Raw genomic sequence first — 23,515 nt, forward strand, 5'->3', positions numbered from 1 at the left:
GATTAACTCAATCTCCTATCAAGTGTGTATTTCTCACTACTCTAGTTGTAGGATGGCTACTTCAAGTCGCGATGGCGAAAGGGGCCATGTGGGCCAATGGGCCTACGGGCCAATTGGATAAGTTGTTTGATTGTGTAGTAAATATTGGACTAGGCTAGGTGAATCTCATATCGTGGCTAGATTTGGGCTAAAAGGGCCACACGGTGTGTGGACCCATTTAGGCCGAGAAGAGGCTTTAGGCCCATTCGTATTGTTTTCCTGTTTAGAATACTTTAGTTTAGCAAATTACAAAATACCTCGATTAGTAAAATTACCAAAATACCCTTGTTTTATAAAATTACCAAAATACCCCGGTTTGTAAAATTACCAAAATACCCTTGGTTTGTAAAATTACTAAAATAACCTTGGTTTATAAAATTACCAAAATACCTGGTTTGTAAAATTACCAAAATACCCAGTTTGTAAAATTCTAAATCTTTCTGTAGGGTAGAATTCTTGAAATACCCTGTGGGTAAATTACCAAATACCTCGTAGGGTAGAATTCTTTGAAATACCCCTATAGGTAGAATTACCAGAAATACCCTTATAGGGTAGAATTACTAAAATACCCTGTAGGTAGAATTAAAGAGATACCTCGTGGGGTAAAATTACCATTTGCCCCTGGTCGTAAATGACTAACTTGTGTGATGATTAGGTTAGTTGGCGTGGATTTATGTTAGTTATCGTTAATTATTAAGTATAATGTGTTAGTGATCAATTGTAGGATTATCGCGTGGGAGATATCGTCATCAATTGTCATCAACCGTGTGTAAGCGACACCCTCCCTTAGATTGAATCGGTAAAAGCCAAAATATCGAAAGCGTTGGTATTTTGTGAACTTCATGATGGGAGTGCTCGTGAGACGATTGTTAATGAGTATGGTGCATTTGGATGATTAGAGTCAGAGTATGCATTTTTCGTGCACAATTATTTTTGGGCAATGGTAGAAAGCGCCCACTTTGGTAAAAGATGAGGTAAGTACTTGATTACTTGGTAAGCGTGAGAATAAACATGAAACCTTAGCAATAGGTAATAATTCTTGAAATACCTTTATGCATGCAAAATTATGATTTTGCCATTAGGTTATTTTTTCGAAAAGCATGATGTTACATTTTACGTATCATTATGCCATGACATATTATTTCATTGCATGGGACATGGTTTATATTCTTTGGAGGAAGCATTCTAGCGACCTCATTTGCAATCGATGCCTCGCCACATATATCTGATTCGGTGACTTAGTCACAATATCCGCGATCATAGATCACGGGTAACCGCCATATATATATATATCATTACGGTGGCCTAGCCACAATATACGTATCTGGTGACTTCACAATATATCTGCACCTCATTGCAATTTCTATAATTATTATGGCGGTTGGGTGGGTCGAGTAGTCTCCCATGGTGTAATTTGGTATGGGGTGTACTGGTGGATTGGTTTAGGATTGCATTCATATTCTAATTCTAATTTTGTTACACCTTGATTACGATTCTATCACCTAAGTCGATTGATTACGATTACGATTTTGTCATCGATTCGATTCGATTCTCATTTTGATTCTAGTTTTGATAACGTTTCTTATTACGTAATGGGCTAAGGCCCATCTGGTCTTGTCATTATAATGGGCTAAGGCCCAATTGATGAAGCGTAAGTAGGGTTGGGGCGGACTTTTAATTCGTTTATATGGTGGCCCATTCCTTTTATATAGTAGGGATTTCATTGATTTTAGTAAACTCACCTCGTTTATTAACCTTCGTAATTTCCGATATTAGCGGATCAGTGCGAGGGCTCGGAGGAAGCCACACATTTATTTATGTTACAGTTTGATTATTACTTTAAATATTTTATGTGGGTTGTAGTAAAGCCGTTGTAATTTTCTGGATTTCAAATTTGGAATTTTATTTATTGTTCTTATAATTGCTAGTATTAGAACACGGTTTTCCAAAGCAACTACTATTGTTTAAAACATCAGATATCCGCAATTGTTTTTAAATTAAAGCTTCATAACTACCAAGATTTTACAAAGTTGTTAAGAATGTTATTTAGCTGAGGATTTCTAACAAGGTTTAAAAAGGGTATAAGTTTTTAATTATTAAGAAGGGTTTTTAATGGAAACATGGTTTTTGAAAAACACTTCAATGTGACACCTTGATCGAGCCAAACTTCGGGCCGGGTTTAGGGTGTTACACTCTAGCTAAAGCTTAATATACTATGTGTATAATGTATCTCTAATGATACTCCTCGTGAGGCAGGGAATTACTCATTGTGGTTCATTGGCACTTTTGTCTCGTGACATAAAGCCATTCTGAGGTAAGGGAAGAAATCTAGGTTTTAGGCTTTACACCATTTTTCATATCTCGAAAGATCTAGTCCCTGCACAATTTTTTTTTTCTGAGAATACCATATAACATAACCGATTGAAATACATTAACATTAGATCGTTCAATGTGGGTGCAATTCTAATGTCAATGAATTGCATCCACATCTTAGCAATAAAACATAATGGCCTAATTAAAGTTCTTGGAAGCTCGATATTTAGCACGTAATTGAACTACCCCTACCTTATATGATATTTTATAATATCTTCCATGTCAATGTTTTGAAATCTCTCAGATCTATACTATCAATAAAATATTTTTCATAAAATGGGATGTTATAAATTTTATAGATATCATTAGGAGAAATTGGGCGTCTTCTCTTCATACTTCAACGTCGTTGATTATTGCATTATAGCTTCTCTTAATTATTTGGTCCTTAAGGGATGCATAAAATTCTTGAACCACGGTATTTTGCATTATTCATGGAATGTATTAAAATTGTTCCCATTGATGATAATGAATGTAACGACCGATTTTGGGCCTAGTCGAGTAAGTGGTTTTGGGACCACGAATCGACATAGGAAAATTTTATTACATTTTCATGGTCTAGATTTTACGAATGATTTAGTGAAAATTTCATTCGAAAATTTTGACGTTTGAGCACTCAATTTAAAAAGGACTAAATTGTAAAAATTGTAAAGTTGAGTTCTATATGCTAGAGGTGTCTAATTGCTATGAAATTTTAAATTGAAGGTCCTTAGATGGTAATGAGACCATTTTACTTTTAGACATGAGGTAAAGAAATTTTAATGTTTTGAGAAAAGGGCATTTTGGTCATTTGGTAATTAAAAAGAATTAAAACCAAAAATCAAGCCAAAATTTAGTCCGTCTTCTTCCTTGGTGCCGAAAATTAGAAGGAGGACATAGCTAGGGTTTTTCCACTTTTCAAGATCGATTGTAAGCGTTCTTGCCCGTTTTAATACTTTTACATTTTTGAACGTTATCACTCGATCTATCTATTTCTACCATTAATTTGAGAGATGATTGAGTTCTAGGGTTTGACCCATGCTAGATATTTGTGTATTTTGATGTCTAATGGTAGATTATGCAAGTTTAATGTTAGATAAATAACTTTTGCTAGGTGATTTTTGATGAAAATGTCAAAAGGACCAATTTGTAAAAAGATTTCAAAATGTGTAAAAGTGTGATTAAATGAAAAATGTGGGTTGTTATAAGCATGAAAAGGTTCGACTAGGCTTGGTCTTGATGAAATTGAATAGATTTCATTTTGAGCCCATGGACTAAAATGTAAATATGTCAAAGTTTAGGGAAAAATTGCAATTTTGCCATAATGTAAGTTTTGGACTAAACGAGTAATGTGATTTATAACTAGCTAAATTTGCTATTATAGATCAAGAGAAGCGAGGTTCAAACCTAGACCGGGGGAAAGACAAAGTATTTGACAATTAGGTCCATTTCCTACTATTTTTGTACGGTAAGTTCTTATGTAAATAATGCATTGCTTTAATTATATTTTAAATGCTTTACTATTGTATGAATTATGATCGACCATTAAGTGTGATCAACAAAGTTATGACAAATATGAAACCACGATTGAACCTTAGGAATAGATGGGATACAAATGTCATGACATTAGGGTTCTGAGACTATGTGTAAGACCATATCAGGGATATGGCATCATTCAAGATTTCGTGTAAGCCCATATCTAGGATATGGCATCGATATGTTATTTGTGTAAGATCATAGATGGGCTATTGGCATCAATGCGAGATCCCATGTAAGACCATATCAGGATATGGCATTGATGTGGTACTATGTGCGAGATACGAGTATCCTTAAGTATTCCAAGTGGTTCAACGGAAATGCAATGAGAATATCAAGTTGTGAACTATGGTATGTTGTAAATTGGTATAGGTATGTACATAAAACTCACGCTTAATAAGCTCGATATGTGATGAATTCCTCGATAAGGTTGTGGTTGAGTAAGTTGGATTATGAGATTTATAATGACATTTATGTTAATTTACTTCAAGTTAATTGTATGTTAAATATGAGTTTATAATGCTTATTATTTGCGGGAACTTACTAAGCTTTATAGCTTACTCCTTTATTTTCCTTGCCTTCTGATTCACCAAGCCTCGAGGATTAGAGATTGTCGAAGATCGATCACGCTATCAACTTAATATTTTGGGTACCAATGATTACAATATTTTGAGTTATGGCATGTATAGGGACTTGGTTATTTTGTTATGTGTCATAATAAATTTGGCCTAATGTGTTGGCCTATATTGGTTGATAATTCATTTTGTAAAGGCCATATGAAATTTCCTAATTTGGTTTAAGTATTTTGCATATGATGAGGTTTTCATGGACGTGGAAGTTTGCATGATTGAAGTTAATAAGTATCGCGATGTTTGTATGTGGTAAATGGTAACATGTGAATATGTGTGGATGCCTTGGCTGGCTGATTTGGTTAAATGTATATACTTGGAATGGTGCTATGTTTTGTTGTGTAGGTTTGTGCATGGAAGGGTGACAAAATGGCTTGGAAAATAGCCTTGTTTTTGTCCATACGGGTAGACCTGCAGGCGTGTCTAGGTGTAATGTGTACACGGCTTGCCCCATGGACATGTGTTTGGTCATGTGTCTCCACATGCCTTAATTGTTGAAAAAGAATGCTTAGAATTGAGCACAGGCAGAGACACGGGTGTGTGTCTCGGCCGGTGTGGATGCTTGCATCGAGACGCAGTGTGCTGCAGGCGTGTGAAGTGCACCTATTTTATGAAAATTATGAAAATTAATCGACCACATGGCCTAAGCACGGGCATGCGCCTTGGCCATGTGACTTCAATTTGTTCTTGGATGACAAACAAAGAGTTACAGGGTTAGGGACATGGGCATGTGTGACCACAAGGCACGCCCACATAGGCGTGTCCCAAGCCATACTGGCATGTGGCTCTTAAAACATGAAAATTTTTTAGTATTGTGAAATTTTCCAAATTTCTCGATTTAGTCTCAACCACTTCTAATGCATGTTTTGGGTCCCGAAGGCTTTGTGCTAAGTGACTAAATCGGACTAAGATCCGACGGCATACGTGCGAGTTACTAAACCGGACTAAGATCCGAAGGCTTCGAGCAAGCTACTAAATCGGGTTGAGTCGAAGGCATTCGTCTGATTCTGTAACGGGCTATGTCGAAGGCATTTGAATGTGTAGCCATATCCGGTTAAACTCCAAAGATACGTGATTCAAGAATGAATGAACCTTTGTAAAATTTCATATCGCTTGAAAATTCCAAAGCGAGGTATGTTCGTATGTGCTTTGGAATAGTTGATTCCTTGAATAATATTCGCTCAATCGAGAAATGAGCTTTCGGCATTTGGCTAAGACGAACCCTTATGTATGAATATAGGGGTTGGAATGTGAAATAAGTATGATATTGAGAATTTGTGCATATGAAATTATCCGTTAGCTATATGAATGTTATGCTTTTGTTGTGCTGGAATCCTTGCTCTAACACTAAGCATAAATTGCTTACTCCGTTCTCTGTTTCTCTGTCTATAGATTTTGGCTCCTCATTTACTCGGACTGGGATTTCTGGAAGTCAAGTCTCCCACACTATCAAAGTCCTTTGGTATATATTTTGGTTGGATTTTGAAATGGCATGTATAGGACTACCTTTTGTTGCGTTTTAAGTACTTTTGTGATGTATGTGTGCGACCATGCGAAAATGGCTCGTAAAAGTGGAGTATGGCATTAGACCATTTGTGCTTATGTATATATGTATGGTTTTATGATGTGACTACGGACTGAATGGAAGTGTGAGCAAATGATCAGCCATTGGAATGGCTAAAATGATTATATGTGGACCTATGTATGTCAAAACTTTAGTTGGTCCATAGAAACCACGAAATAGGTAAGGTTTACAAAAACAGATGCTGACAGCAGCAGTGGTGTGGATTTGAAAATCACTAAAAATTGTAGGAATGGAATTAAATAGTGAATAAATTATGTAAATTAACCTTGATGAATCTAATTTCATATGGAAGAAACGAAACGGTCATATGAATTATATGTTAAGAGATATTAAAGTTATCATGAAACAGGGCCAGAACGGTTTCTGGATCCCCTGTTCCGACTTTAGAAATTCATTGTAAATTAACCAGAGATAATTATGAGTCATGCCATATATTTATAGATTCCTCTCTGAGTCTAGTTTCTATAGAAATAAACGAAATCAGCATTGAAGCCCTGTACAGGGAGATATCCAATTCGTAACGCACGAAGGTCAGTGTAGTCAATCCCTGCAACAGGGGAGACTTTAACTAATAAACTGTACTAATTGCCCCGACCAAAATTCTACAAAAAAATATGTTGATGGAATTATGAGTCTAGTTTCGGGGAAAAATTACGAAACTGATTTTTGAGCTTTAAAACTCAAGATATGATTTTTGAAGCGACAGTGACGCAATAACTAGCTAGTCTGGAAAATTTTTATGGACTGTGAAAACAATTTAGCTGAGTTTGTGTGCACCTTGTGTTCGACTCGTGCAGCTCGGATGCAGGGTGTTACATAAAATTACCATTTGCCCTCGATGCGGAAATGACTAACTTGTGTGATAATTGGGTTAGTTAGCGAGGATTTATGTTAGTTATCGTTAATTAGTAAGTCTAATGTGTTAGTGATCGATTGTAGGATTATCACGTGGGAGATATCGTCATCAATCGTCATCAACCAAGTGTGTAAACCACAGGCTTCCTTAGACTGAATTCGTAAAATCCGAAATACCGAAAGCGTTGGTATGTTGTGAACTTATGACGTCACGGCTTCGTGAACGATTGTTAATGAATATGGTGCATTTGGATGATTAGAGTGAGAGTGTGCATTTTAGTACTCAGCGGTATTTTGGGCTTAATGGGCAAAAATGGGCCAATGGGTTGGCCCACTTTGGTAAAGACGAGGTAAGTACTTCGATTACTTGATAAACGTTAGAATGAGCATGAAACCTTAGCAATAGTTAATAATTACTAAAATACCCTTATGCATGCAAAATTACGATTTTACCCCTAGGGTTATTTTTTTTCTGAAAAGCATGATGTTCTTTTACATATCGTATGCCATGACATATTATTTACGCATGGGACATGGGTTTATATTCTGGAGGAAGAGTTACGGCGACCTCTTGCAATCTGGTGGCCTCGCGACATATATCTTTACGGTGACTTCGTCCACAATATTTGCGATCTCGGCAATCTGGGTTCGCCATATATATATATCTGATACGGTGGCCTAGCCACAATATCATATCTGGTGACTTCATCACAATATCCGGCAGCCTCGCTGCAATTATGTGGGTTATTGGGTCGAGTAGTCTCCCCATGGTGTAAGTGTATGGGGGTGTATACTATTTGGATTGGTTTGGGATTGCATTCATATTCTTATTCGATTACATTGCGATCATGATTACGATTCTATCACCTAAGTCTGATTCGATTCGATTTTGTTACTTGATTACGATTGATTCTCATTTTGATTCTAGTTCGATAATTTCTTATACGTAATGGGCTAAGGCCCATCTGGTCATCTGTTATAATGGACTAAGGCCCAATTGATCTTGGCTGTAAGTAGGGTTTGGGGTTAGACTTTTAATTCTTTTATGGTATTTGTTCCTTTTATATAGTAAGGATTTTACTCTGAGTTTTCGTAAACTCACCACGTTTATTAACCTTCGGGTAATTTCCGATATAAGCGGATCGGGTGCGAGGGCTCGGAGGAAGCCACACACCTTGTTTATGTTCGATTTTGATTATTACTTTTTATTGTTTTTATGTGGGTTGTAGTAAAGCCATTGTAATTTTCGGATTTCAAATTTGGAATTTTATTTATTGTTCTTATAATTGCTAGTATTAGAACACGGTTTCCAAAGCAACTATTGTTGTTCAAAGCATCACATATCCGCATTGTTTTTAAATTAAAGCTTTCATAACTACAAGAATTTTTACAAAGTTGTTAAGAATGTTATTCAAGAGGTTTTCTAACAAGGTTTAAAAAGGGTATAAGTTTTTAATTATTAAGAAGGGTTTTTAATGGAAACATGGTTTTGAAAAACACTTCAATGTGACACTTGATTCGAACCAAACTTTGGTAGGGTTGGGGTGTTACATTTAGTGGTATCGAGCTTTGGTTGCAACAACTCGGTTGTGGATTGGGTTTTCAAAGGTTGAATTTCAGAAAATTATTTTCAACCATGTGCTCGTTTGAAGTATTTCTCTTAAAAGTGTAGCACAAGGAGTCTCGTGTAGAATCCGTAAGTTTTTGAATAGTTTTGTCTGTTTAGAAATTGAAATCACGTGGATTCCTTAGATATTGGTCCAATTTAAATTTGGTATTTATTTTATGTGGATGTGATGTTTGGATATAGAAATTGTATATATGTGTGATAAATATGTGTACTTGGTGAATAAGTGTTGTATGTATGAGATATTTCAAGTTCTAGTTGAAGTGTGATAGTGATAGTAGGATCAGTGCTGTGGCAGTGGGATAGATGTTACACGACCACTATAGATGGAAATTTGGAATGAGAAATTTCTTTAAGGGCGATAGAGTTGTAACACCTTAAATTTGGGCCTAAGTTTTGGGCCTTGAGCATGGGAGCGGTTGAAGGTTATAATATTTTTGTGCATGTAAATTTAGTTAATGAAGGCTTGTTTTAGTGGTTAAGTTTCTTTGAGAAGTGTTGGAGAAGTCACGGGTTCAAATCGGACTCTAGCAAAAATTTTGGTTTAAGGTGAATCAAACCACGGGTGTAGTAGGTAGGCCTTAAGAATATTGTTGGGGAAATTGTGCCACAAAAGGAGTGTAGTATAGTGGCAAGGTCGTGCCACTTAGGGGACAAGGAAGTGGCATATAGAGGAAGCAAGGGGTCCAAGGTTCAAGTCTTGGCTCTTGCAATATATTTTGGTTTTTCTTTTCAATAAATGGAAGCAAGTAGGTGCGCTTTAAAGTTTAATGTGTTGGATTTATGACACAAATGAGTGTGGTGGCGTGTGTTGTCATGTGAGACTTTGGTTGAATCCTTGGAGCATAAAGGTTGATTATTTTGCTATGTTGGGACCAAGAGTTGGTGTTGGTTTTAAACTCACGGTGATGGAGGATCCCACATCGAAGCTAACATAAGAGTAGATGGAGAGTTGGCTTTAAATAGAGCAAACCATGAGGAGAGTAGGCATACCTTTCTTGGCTGATTCCTTCGTTTTGGCATGCCGTTTGGGTTGGCGTCGGCTAAGAGTGCTCGAGGATTAACTCGGTCTCCTATCAAGTGTGTATTTCTCCTACTCTAGGTGGGATGGCTACTTGGTCGCGATGGTCGAAAGGGGCCATGTGGGCCCAATGGGCCCTACGGGCCCAATGGATAAGTTGTTTGATTGTGTAGTAAATATTGGACTAGGCTAGGTGAATCTTATATGTGGCTAGATTTGGGCTAAAGGGCCACAGTGTGTGGACCTTTAAGAGAATGGGCTTTAAGCCCATTCGTATTGTTTTCCTGTTTAGAATACTTTAGTTTAGCAAATTACCAAAATACCTCGATTAGTAAAATTACCAAAATACCCTTGTTTTACAAAATTACCAAAATACCCCTAGTTTGTAAAATTACCAAAATACCCTTGGTTTGTAAAATTACTAAAATAACCTTGGTTTATAAAATTACCAAAATACCCCGGTTTGTAAAATTACCAAAATACCCCAGTTGTAAAATTCTGAAATACTGCATGGGGTAGAATTCTTGAAATACTGGTAAATTCTGAAATACCTCATGGGTAGAATTCTTGAAATACCTATAGGGTAGAATTAGAAATACCCTTATAGGGTAGAATTACTAAAATACCCATAGGGTAGAATTCTGAGATACCCTCGTGGGGTAAAATTACCATTTGCCCCTCGATGCGTAAATGACTAACTTGTGTGATGATTAGGTTAGTTGGCGTGATTTATGTTAGTTATCGTTAATTCGTAAGTATAATGTGTTAGTGATCAATTGTAGGATTATCGCGTGAGATATCGTCATCAATTGTCATCAACCGTGTAAACGACACCTCCCTTAGACTAAATCGGTATGCATGGTTTGGTTGCTAATTTGATGTGCATGTTAGCCATGGCTCAAATCTTTGTTATGCCATGGAAATGGCATTTGGCCAAAGTTGTTATGGTGATAAAGCCATTGCATGCTAAGTGTGAAACTTGATGATGATGCATGCAATGATGGATTGTCTACTCATGAGTAAGATTTTGAGTTTCTCTTTGTTTTATCATGATTGAAGTTGAAAAGGAGCATGATTGTCATATTCGCCATGATGCATTCTTGAGCATGATTCATGCTTCTTGCATGTTAGTTAAAATTTGTGTTTTGGATGGCTATGGACACCTTGAAAATTCGCCATGCTCATATATGCATATATATGATTGCACATTATGTTTTGGTTATGAACTAAGTGATGAATATATTGGTTTAAAGAAGAAGATGTGGAAGAATGCTTGTGAAATTGCAAGCACAATTGCCTAGCACACATGTAGGTGCTTGATGCTATATTATAAGTTTTGGGCCACAATGTGCAAAGCATTAATTAGTAAATTGCATGCTGTTTTTGTGAGGTATTATGCAAAATTGACCTCAACATGTACATGAATATTCGGCCTTGGGTAGCCTATTGAAGGCCTTAGCATTTCCTTGATGCTCAAATAAATTGTATTGAATTGCTTGATGTAGTATAAAATGTGCATGACCATTGTGTATTCAAGCTAAAGAGTGGCCATATGACCATTTAAAATCCTTGTCATATTCGCCATAAGCAAGCACAATGAGGTTTTAATAAATTGAATTTGTTTGAATTAGCTCAAGAGCTAAGAGGGCCACAATTGGACAAGGGAAGGAAAAGGTGATCGAATAGCCGAAAAAGCCGCTCGACAACATCCGAGGTAAGTCCTCAAGAAGTGACCTTACTTGAATTATGTGAGATGAAATATGGATGTGTATGATTATTGATTATGTGTGTATGAGCATTTGAATTCCACCCGGCTAAGTCCCAAGGCGAATATGCTAATGATTATAATTGTGTTTGAGCCTTAGTAACGAAAATGAAATATGTATGTCCAATGATTATTGATGTATGTGTGCATGAGAAATTGAATGATATCGGGCTAAGCCCAAGACAATTATGTGGAAATTATATCCGGTTAAGACCCAAGGCAAATGTGCTAGTGGCTATATCCGGCTAAGACCAAGGCATTCGTATGAAGTTATTCTATCCGGGCTAAGACCAAGGCATTTGTGCACGTGATTATATCCGTTATATTCAAGAATCTTGGGCTGGAGGTGAGTGTTGGTTGCTGTAATGAATTCAATTAGTACACTCGGAAAGCCCAAAGGATAAGGTACGTTATATGTGCATTGGAAAGTCGACATGTTTGAGCAACATTCGCTCAATCGACTAATGAATTTCAGTTATTGAATTGATTGATGCTTTGTGAACTTATATAATGATGAAGTATGAAGTAAGAATGTGTATTAATGAAATGATGCATTTGGCTATGTGAATGTATTGCTGTAATTAGAGTTGATTATATTCCTTGAGACTTACTAAGCATAAAATGCTTACCCGTTGCTTTGGCTCTCGTTTTCTAGATTTCGTCAAGCAATCGGATTTGGGATCGTTGAAGTCGAAGTCATCCACACTATCAAGCCTCCATTTTGGTATAAATTTTTGGTTGAACTTGAGATGGCATGTATAGGACTACCCCTTGTTTGTTAAATATGTTGTAATGTAAGTATGTACGGCCATGCGAAAATGGCTCAAAAGGAAGCATGAACTTAGACTAATTGTGGGTTGTATGTATATATTTTGTGTCATGATGTGGCTATGGCTTGGAAATGGGAATGTTGGTCATATGATCAGCCATTGGCATGGTTAAAATGATCATATATGAACCTATGTATGGTAAGACTAGTTGAATCATGGAGACTACCAAATAGGTAAGTCCTATCTTAAAACAGATGCTGCCAGCTGCAGTGGCATGAATGTGAAAAATCACCAAAATTCATAGGAATGGAATTAAATAGTGAATAAGCTATGTAAATGAACCTTGATGAGTCTATTTTCATATGGAAGAAACGAAATGGTCATAGGAGTTACAGGTTAAGAGATATTAAAGCTATTGTGAGACAGGGACAGAATGGTTTCTGGGTTCCCTGTCGCAACTTTTAAAATTCACTATAAATTATCCAAAAAGAATTAGGAGATATACCTTATATGTACAGATTCCATTTTGAGTCTAGTTTCATTAGAAACAAACGACACCAGCATTAAAGCCCTGTACAGAGAGATATTCAAGTTATACCGCGCAAAGGTCAGAGCAGTCGATCCCTGTAACATGGGTAACTTTAACTAATAAACTGTACCAATTGGCCCGACCAAAATCCTAGAAATAAATCCATGGATGGATATATGAGTCTAAATTCAGGAAAATTTACGAAACCAGTTTCCGAGTTTTGAAACTCGAGATATGATTTTTAAGGCGACAGTGACGCAGTTTTCCAGCCTGACTGGAAATGTCAAATTGGTGGGCAAAACATGTGAACTTGGCTTGTTAACCCCTGTCCGACTAATCCGCGATGGTCTCGGGTTTGGGGTGTTACAATTTAATTGGTATCAGAGCCACGGTTTAGTCGATTCTAGGACTACCGTGATGTGTTTGGGGTCTTGCTATACATGCCATTAAATGATGAATCGATAGTGTGATGATTTCGACAATTTGACTTTATGTTTGTTTATAGCAATGGATCCCGATCCCAACCGGCGATAGCTGATGATGTGGAGAGTGTGGCGCTGCTCCGCGCAAGGGACAAAGCGCCGGACTCTCAACCTATGGCCAGTAATCCTAATGACGAGGCTAGGCAAGCCTTTTATAGTGTGATGAACGAATGGTTTAATCAATACATTCGAACCAACACTACTGTTCCACAACCTCCATTCCCGATTTAATGCAACCCTCAAGACCTACAATACCTCCGGTGATCTGACCAAATAGGTCAAGTAAGCCCCCATCGATAGGATTCAAAACATGGGGCCACTGAATTTAAGGCTACGGATGATGATGATGCCGAGCGAGCTGAATTATGGTTAGATAACACTATCCGGTGCTTGATGAGCTATCCTGCACACCCGATGAGTGCTTAAAGTGTACCATCTCCTGCTACGCGAGTCCATCTACTATTGGTGGAGTACTCGACTTCGTGGTGCCTAGAGAGCAAGTGACTTGGGAATTCTTTCAAACCGAGTTCAAAAAAGTATATCACCAGAGATTCATCGACCAAAAGCGGAGGGAATTTCTTGATCTTAAGCAAGGTTCTATGTCCGTTATCGACTACGAACGAAAGTTTGTGAGGCTTAGCCAGACGCGCGAGAATGCATTTCGTCCAAGCTATTATGTGTAAACGCTTCGAGGATGGGCTGAATGATGATATAAGGATGTTTGTTGGCATTCTCGAGATACGAGAGTTCGTAGTACTTGTTGAGCGAGCTTGTAAAGTCAAGAGCTTAGAAAGGAGAAACAAAAAGCTGATGTGGGGATTGAGAATTCGAAAGAGGTCCTCGGAAAGTCTCTTCAACAAGCATCAAGAGATTTCGAGATGATGCGAGCCGGTCTAGAGGCGTTTTGGGCTTTTCTAGACGAGGACGCGATCGACCCCGTGACCACACGAGTCACTTCGATCGCCTGATGGTGGAAATGATCGCCGAGAGAGGGCGAGTGTCCACATTGTGGCAAATGGCATTCGGGAGCTGTTGGTTTCGTGATCGCCTCGCTATAAGTGTGGATCGGCCGACCACTTTATGAAGGATTGCCCGAGGATGCATGAACAGAATGTAAGTCGAGTGCAAACCCGAAAGTGCTACCATTGCTCGAGGTAGGCCACCTAGAAATATGGGCAATGTCATGGCGGTCGAGAGGATCTAGAGATGCTACCATCGATCCGAGGCTCGCGCCTCGCTAGGACTTATGCCATACGCGCACGCCGAGGATGCTGCCTCTCCGGATGTTATTATCGGTACTTTCACTCTTTTCAATACAAATGTAATTGCTTTGATTGACCCCGGTTCTACTCATTCATATATATGTGAAACCTTAGCATCCAAAGAAGACTTTGCCCATTGAGTCTATCGAGTTTGTAATTCGGGTGTCAAACCCCTTGGGTCATTACGTGCTTGTCAACAAAGTGTGCAAGAAAAGTCCCCTAGTGTTCCAAGGTTCTTGTTTTCCGGCGGACTTGATGCTTTTGCCATTCGATGAGTTCGATGTTATTCTTGGTTTGGATTGGTTGACCATGCACGATGCAGTTGTAAATTGCAAGAGCAAGACCATCGATTTGAGGTGCGCGAATAATGAAATAATTCGGGTTGAGTCTACGGACTTAAAGGGGTTGCCAGCTGTAATATCAGTGATGTTGGCCCAGAAATATGTAAGAAAAGGGTGCGAAGCGTACCTTGCGTACGTGCTCGATGACAAGGAATCAGAGAAGAAACCCGAATCTGTGCCCGTGGTTTGTGAATACCAGATGTTTTCCCAAGAATTGCCGGGTTTACCACCTATTCGAAATAGAATTTGGCATCGAATTGGTACCGGTACCACTCCAATTTCGATAGCTCCGTATCGTATGGCACCAACGAATTAAAGGAGTTGAAAGTTCATTGCAAGAATTGGTGGATAGAGGTTTTGCTCGCCGAGTTTTTCGCCTTGGGTGCGCCGTTGTTGTTCGTGAAGAAGAAGGATGGAACCATGCGATCGTAGATCGACTATCGCCGACTTAATAAAGCGACGATAAAGAACAAATATCCGTTGCCACGTATTGATGACTTGTTCGATCAACTCAAGGGAGCCTCGGTGTTCTCGAAAATAGATTTGAGATCGGGCTACTATCAATTGCGAATCCGAGATTCGGACGTGCCCAAGACCGCCTTCTTAATCGAGATATGGTCACTATGAGTTCCTAGTGATGCCGTTTGGGCTCACTAATGCCCTCGGTATTTATGGATTTAATGAATCGGATCTTTAGACCATATTTGGATCGATTCAGTAGTCGTGTTCATTGATGACATCTTGGTCTATTCAAGAAATGAGACCGAACATCTTTGAACACCGCGGTTAGTGCCGCAAATTTTACGGACAAGCAATTATATGCTAAGTTCAGCAAGTGTGAGTTCGGTTAAGAGAGGTTAGCTTCTTGGGTCATGTGGTATTCAGATCGGTATTCGAGTCTAATTCAATAAAATTTCAGCCATACTTAATTGGAAGCCTCCAGAAATATTACCGAGGTTCGAGCTTTTTGGGGCTGCGGTTATTACCGACGATTTGTAAAAGGCTTCTCAACGATAGCTGTGCCGATGACGGCTTACTCCAAAAGGATGTTAAGTTCGAATGGACGGAGAAATGCCAAAAAGTTTCGATCAATGAAAACTTATTTGACTGAAGCCCCAATTCTAGTGCAACTCGAGTCCGCAAGGAGTTTGTCATCTATAGCGACGCCTCTACTTGGGTTAGGTTGCGATTAATGCAAGAAGGTCGAGTTGTGGCCTGCGCGCCGAGGCAATTAAAGCCACATGAGAAAAATTATCCGACTCATGATCTCGAATTGGCCGCCATCGATTCGCTTTAAAGATTTGGCGACATTACTTATTTGGTGAAAGGTGCCATGTATACTCGGATCACAAAAGTCTCAAATATTTGATGACCCAAAGAGACTTAAATCTGCGACAAAGACGTTGGCTTGAGCTGTTAAAGGATTATGAGTGATCATTGACTATCACCCGGAAAGGCGAATGTGGTTGCGGATGCCTTGAGTCGTAAATCGTTATTCACTTTACGAGCGATGAATGTGCACTTGTCCGTCCGATCCGACAAAGGTGTTAGTGGCTGAATTGAAAGCCAAACCATTATTGACACACCAAATTCGAGAAGCTCGAGAAAGTCGACGACGAGTTGGTTGCAAACGGGCTGCGTGTGTTCGAACAAGGACTCGGAGTTTCAAATCGACGATGACGATTGTTTGAGGTTCAAAAGTCGTCAGTGTGTCCCAAAGAATTGAACTCATTTCGATAATTCTGAATGAAGCCCATTGTAGCCAAATGGCAATCCACCCGGGGAGTACGAAGATGTATAATGATTTGAAACGTCGGTTTTGGTGGCATGGTATGAAGCGAGACATCTCCGACTTTGTTTCGAGATGTTTAATATGTCAACACGTGAAAGCGGAACATCAGGTGCCTTCAGGATTACTTCAGCCAATCACGATACCCTAGTGGAAATGGGATCGAGTCACAATGGACTTTGTATCCGGACTGCCATTGTCAGCAAGTAAGAAGGATGCGGTTTGGGTCGTGGTAGATCAATTGACTAAGTCGGCCCACTTTGTCCCCGTACGTACGGATTTTTCAATGGACAAATTAGCGGAATTGTACGTTTCTCGATTGTGAAATTACACGGGTGCCTATTTCTATCGTGGTCGGATAGAGATCCGAGATTTACCTCGCGATTTTGGAAAAAGTTGCAAGAAGCTTTGGGTACCAAGTTGCATTTCAAGACCGCCTTTCACCCCAAACCGATGGTCAATCCGAGCGGATAATTCAGATACTTGAGGATATGTTAAGATGTTGCGTCCTCGAGTTTAGTGGTTCATGGGAAGCGGTATTTGCCGTTGATTGAATTCGCTTACAACAAAACTTTCAATCAAGTATTAAGATGGCACCCTACGAGGCTTTGTACGGCGTAAATGCCGTACACCATTGTTTTGGACCGAGCTTGGTGAAAGCAAGATTTTCGGGTGGATTTGATTAGGGATGCTGAATGTAAAGTGAAAGTAATCCGTGAAAGTCCAAGATAGCCTTCGATCGTCGAAGTCGTGACGCGGATTTGAAGCGTAAGGATATCGAGTATCGTGGGTGATAAAGTGTTTCTCAAGGTATCGCCTTGGAAAAAGATACTCGTGTTCTACCGTAAGGGCAAGTTGAGCCCGCGGTTCATTGGGCCATATGAGATATCGAGCGAGTCGGTCCAAAGTGGCATATCGCTTGATTTTGCCCCCGAACTCAAAAGGTTCATGATGTCTTCCACGCTTCGATGCTTCGACGTTATAGATCCAATCCATCGCACGTGATTAGTCCATCGAAATTGAAATTTAAGCTAATATGAGTTATGAGGAAGAACCGATTCGTATCCTATCACGAGAAGTGAAAGAGTTGCGAAACAAGTTTGCCCGCTTAGTGAAAGTGTTATGGCTCAAGCACGGGATAGAAGAAGCTACTTGGGAGACCGAAAACTCTATGAGAGAGCGATATCCGAACCTATTTACGGTAAGATTTTCGGGACGAAAATTCCTTAAGAGGGGGGAGTTGTGACAGCCCAAAATAGACCCTAGCCGAATGTGGTTTCGGGACCACAAAACCGAGGCATAACAATAATTTAAAATTTATTTTGATGCCTATAATATGTGAGTATTCATGTATGACATTTTTGATGATTGATTTAGTGTTATAAAGGTGAATTTCACTAGAAAGGACTTGTGTGAGAAAATTTAGAATTTGAGATAGGCAAATGTGGAAGTGGCCTATTGATGCACACTAGGAAATGTTGTCCTTGCATGTCAAATTCCCCAAATTTGACTATAGTGGCCGGCCATGGTGATGAATATATAAAAGAAAACATGTCTTAAACATGTTTTGCTAGTGGTGCATGTTAGAAGTAATAAAATAAGAGTATGAAAAAAAGAGAAAAAATGTTCATTCTTCTCCATAGGCTTGGCCGAATGTACTAAGGAAAGAAAAGAAAATTTGTTCATCCTTTCTCATCTTCTTGGCGAAATTACTAAGGGAAAAGGGGAGGATTTTTGCTTCATGCTTGGGTTGGAAGAGACCTAGAAGGAGATTTGGCTAAGTTTACATCAAGATTAAGGTATGTATGAGGTTGTGTTGGGAGTTTCATGCATGGTTTGGTTGCTAATTTGATGTGCATGTTAGCCATGGCTCAAATCTTTGTTATGCCATGGAAATGGCATTTGGCCAAAGTTGTTATGGTGATAAAGCCATTGCATGCTAAGTGTGAAACTTGATGATGATGCATGCAATGATGGATTGTCTACTCATGAGTAAGATTTTGAGTTTTCTCTTTGTTTTATCATGATTGAAGTTGAAAAGGAGCATGATTGTCATATTCGCCATGATGCATTCTTGAGCATGATTCATGCTTCTTGCATGTTAGTTAAAATTTGTGTTTTGGATGGCTATGGACACCTTGAAAATTCGCCATGCTCATATATGCATATATATGATTGCACATTATGTTTTGGTTATGAACTAAGTGATGAATATATTGGTTTAAAGAAGAAGATGTGGAAGAATGCTTGTGAAATTGCAAGCACAATTCGGCCTAGCACACATGTAGGTGCTTGATGCTATATTATAAGTTTTGGGCCACAATGTGCAAAGCATTAATTAGTAAATTGCATGCTGTTTTTGTGAGGTATTAGTGCAAAATTGACCTCAACATGTACATGAATATTCGGCCTTGGGTAGCCTATTGAAGGCCTTAGCATTTCCTTGATGCTCAAATAAATTGTATTGAATTGCTTGATGTAGTATAAAATGTGCATGACCATTGTGTATTCAAGCTAAAGAGTGGCCATATGACCATTTAAAATCCTTGTCATATTCGCCATAAGCAAGCACAATGAGGTTTTAATAAATTGAATTTGTTTGAATTAGCTCAAGAGCTAAGAGGGCCACAATTGGACAAGGGAAGGAAAAGGTGATCGAATAGCCGAAAAAGCCGTTCGACAACATCCGAGGTAAGTCCTCAAGAAGTGACCTTACTTGAATTATGTGAGATGAAATATGGATGTGTATGATTATTGATTATGTGTGTATGAGCATTTGAATTCCACCGGGCTAAGTCCCAAGGCGAATATGCTAATGATTATAATTGTGTTTGAGCCTTAGTAACGAAAATGAAATATGTATGTCCAATGATTATTGATGTATGTGTGCATGAGAAATTGAATGATATCCGGCTAAGCCCAAGACAATTATGCTGAAATTATATCCGGTTAAGACCAAGGCAAATGTGCTAGTGGCTATATCCGAGCTAAGACCAAGGCATTCGTATGAAGTTATTCTATCCGGCTAAGACCAAGGCATTTGTGCACGTGATTATATCCGGTTATATTCAAGAATCTTGGGCTGGAGGTGAGTGTTGGTTGCTGTAATGAATTCAATTAGTACACTCGGAAAGCCCAAAGGATAAGGTACGTTATATGTGCATTGGAAAGTCGACATGTTTGAGCAACATTCGCTCAATCGACTAATGAATTTCAGTTATTGAATTGATTGATGCTTTGTGAACTTATATAATGATGAAGTATGAAGTAAGAATGTGTATTAATGAAATGATGCATTTGGCTATGTGAATGTATTGCTGTAATTAGAGTTGATTATATTCCTTGAGACTTACTAAGCATAAAATGCTTACCCCGCTGCTTTGGCTCTCGTTTTCTAGATTTCGTCAAGCAATCGGATTTGGGATCGTTGAAGTCGAAGTCATCCACACTATCAAGCCTCCATTTTGGTATAAATTTTGGTTGAACTTGAGATGGCATGTATAGGACTACCCTTGTTTGTTAAATATGTTGTAATGTAAGTATGTACGGCCATGCGAAAATGGCTCTAAAAGGGAAGCATGAACTTAGACTAATTGTGGGTTGTATGTATATATTTTGTGTCATGATGTGGCTATGGCTTGAAATGGGAATGTTGGTCATATGATCAGCCATTGGCATGGTTAAAATGATCATATATGAACCTATGTATGGTAAGACTAGTTGAATCATGGAGACTACCAAATAGGTAAGTCCTATCTTAAAACAGATGCTGCCAGCTGCAGTGGCATGAATGTGAAAAATCACCAAAATTCATAGGAATGGAATTAAATAGTGAATAAGCTATGTAAATGAACCTTGATGAGTCTATTTTCATATGGAAGAAACGAAATGGTCATAGGAGTTACAGGTTAAGAGATATTAAAGCTATTGTGAGACAGGGACAGAATGGTTTCTGGGTTCCCTGTCGCAACTTTAAAAATTCACTATAAATTATCCAAAAAGAATTAGGAGATATACCTTATATGTACAGATTCCATTTTGAGTCTAGTTTCATTAGAAACAAACGACACCAGCATTAAAGCCCTGTACATAGAGATATTCAAGTTATACCGCGCAAAGGTCAGAGCAGTCGATCCCTGTAACATGGGTAACTTTAACTAATAAACTGTACCAATTGGCCCGACCAAAAATCCTAGAAATAAATCCATGGATGGATATATGAGTCTAAATTTAGGGAAAATTTACGAAACCAGTTTCCGAGTTTTGAAACTCGAGATATGATTTTTAAGGCGACAGTGACGCAGTTTTCCAGCCTGACTGGAAATGTCAAATTGGTGGGCAAAAACATGTGAACTTGGCTTGTTAACCCCTCGGGTCCGACACCGGCGATGGTCTCGGGTTTGGGGTGTTACAGTGTGTCTCAGCCATGTGGATGGCACTGCATCAGGCACGAGCGTGTGCTCTGGGCGTGTGAAGTCTGCACCTATTTTATGAAAATTATGAAAATTAAATCGACCACATGGCCTAAGCACACGGGCATGCGCCTTGGCCATGTGACTTCAATTTGTTCTTGGATGACAAACAAAGAGTTACACGGGTTAGGGACATGGGCATGTGCGACCACAAGGCCTGCCCACATAGGCGTGTCCCAAGCCATACGGGCATGTGGCTCTTAAAACATGAAAATTTTTTTGAGTATTGTGAAATTTTCCAAATTTCTCGATTTAGTCTCAACCACTTCTAATGCATGTTTTGGGCCCCGTAGGCCCATGTTAGGGACTTTATGCTCGATTTCAAAAAGTTTTAAATTTGGATGCAAATGTATGTCTTGGTTTTGTATGTTTGCTTATGTTTACATCTGATAATGCCTCGTACCTTGTTCCGGTGTCGAATACGGGTAAGGGGTGTTACTATGAACCAAAGTCCAAATTTTTTTGCCATGGACCATCGAGGGTTTGAACCCTTGCTCCTAAATTAAAGGTCTTTCTTGCGACTCCAAAAAGTATTTTTTTCATATTGGCATTATGGAATCTAACAGAATCAGAAACACGTGGAGATTCTGGAACATGAGTTCTCTTGCTCTTTCTAGGAGGCATAATATTTCAAATAGAGATATGAACAATAATTAATAAAATAATAAAAGATTGAGAATACTTGAACCTCAACTTTTGTTGGTTTTGTCTACGCTTCCTTCTTTGTTTTGTTGTTGACAATTCCTTGCAAAGTAGCTTCTTAGAATATGGAATGAGATATTAAAAAGATCAAGGAAATTGGCACATACACAAAGAAGGGAAGGGTGGCATAGTAGAGGTGGACGTGGGTGGCACAGTGAAGGAGAAAGGAAGAAAAGAAAAAAAAAACAAGAGAGATTGAGAGGAGAAAAAGGGTTGAACGACTAAAACAAACAAAAGATGACAAAAGGCTGAAAAATAAGTGAAAATGTTGTATTTATACCTAAGTTAACTAAGCTAGGGGGAAAAAAATAGGAGAAGGGAAAAAATCTATCAAAAATTAACAATTTGCAAGGGAAGAGAATCAAACTCGAGTCACTAAGCCAATTACACTCTCCTTGTTTTCTCTTAACCATAAGGCCAATAGCTCATTCTTGAAACAATGCTACAAATTAATAATTAAAAGAAATTTGAGATGTTACAATTCTCTCCCTTAAAGAAATTTCCGCCCCGAAATTTATCTGATTCAAAGAGATGAGGATATTTAAGCCAAATCAAGTCCTCTAGCTCCTAAATAGCCTCTTTAGTGCCAAGATTTCTCCAAAGCACCTTAACCAAAGGAATCTGCTTCCTACTCAGAACCCTAATCTAACGATCTAAAATCTAGACAAGCTCTTCCCAACTACCTTGAAAATCAATCACATAGCTCCTCAGCATATCCTCTAAAATCTAAATGAACCTCTCAGCCTGACCATCTGACTGTAGATGGAATGTTGTACTGAAGTCTAACCCAAATCCTCATACAACTTTTTCTAGAACCGAGACGTAAAATGGGGATCCCAGTCTAAAACAAATGACACTAGCACCACATGGAATCTCACTATCTTAGAAATGTAGACCTTATCCAACTTCTGAAGAGAATAATTAGTATGGACCGCTATGAAGTGGGCATATTTGGTCAATCTATCCAAAATGACCCAAAATAAATTTTTCTTAGTTGGTTTTAAGGGTAACTCATTAAAAAATCCATGGTCACTCTCTCTCATTCCCATTGCAGAATTCAAATCGGCTGCAATAACCCCAACTGAAACTGATCAACTTTAATCTGTTGGCAAGTCAAAACACTTTGACATAATTTCTATTACTTCATGCTTAAGACCCAGCCAGTAATACAATTCCCTCAAGTCATGGTAAATGTTATTACCATAAGGACGAATAGTACAAGGGATACCACGCACTTCTTATAGTATAGACTGTTGCAAACTCTAATAATTCAGTACATAATATTTGCCTCTTAAACACAAGATACCATCAGAATTAATCCTAAAGCCTTCAGTCCAACCGTCCTAAACTTGCTTAAATTGAGGCTCTAAAGAATCATCCAATCATTGCTTATCTCTGATTTCCTGAACCCAAAACCCCTCAACTCAAACATCGTTCTTTTGCTCAAGGCATCGGCCACTACATTAGCCCTGCTAGGATGATACTCAATCATGCAATCATAATCCTTTAGCAAATCAATCCATTTGCGTTACCTCAAATTAAGTTTTTTTTTCTGGGTAAGAAGGTATTTGAGACTCTTGTGATCTGTATAAATAATACACTTCTCACCGTACAAGTAATGTCTCCAAATTTTAAGAGCAAAAATGATAGATGCCAACTCCAAATCATGAGTCAAATAATTTCACTCATGTGGCCTAAGTTGTCTCGATACATAAGCTACCACTTTACCTACATCAGAACACACCCAAGCCTAGCATGCAAA

This window comes from Gossypium arboreum, chromosome 2 (genome assembly GCF_025698485.1).
Source record: "Gossypium arboreum isolate Shixiya-1 chromosome 2, ASM2569848v2, whole genome shotgun sequence".
In the NCBI taxonomy this organism is placed as follows: Eukaryota; Viridiplantae; Streptophyta; class Magnoliopsida; order Malvales; family Malvaceae; genus Gossypium; species Gossypium arboreum.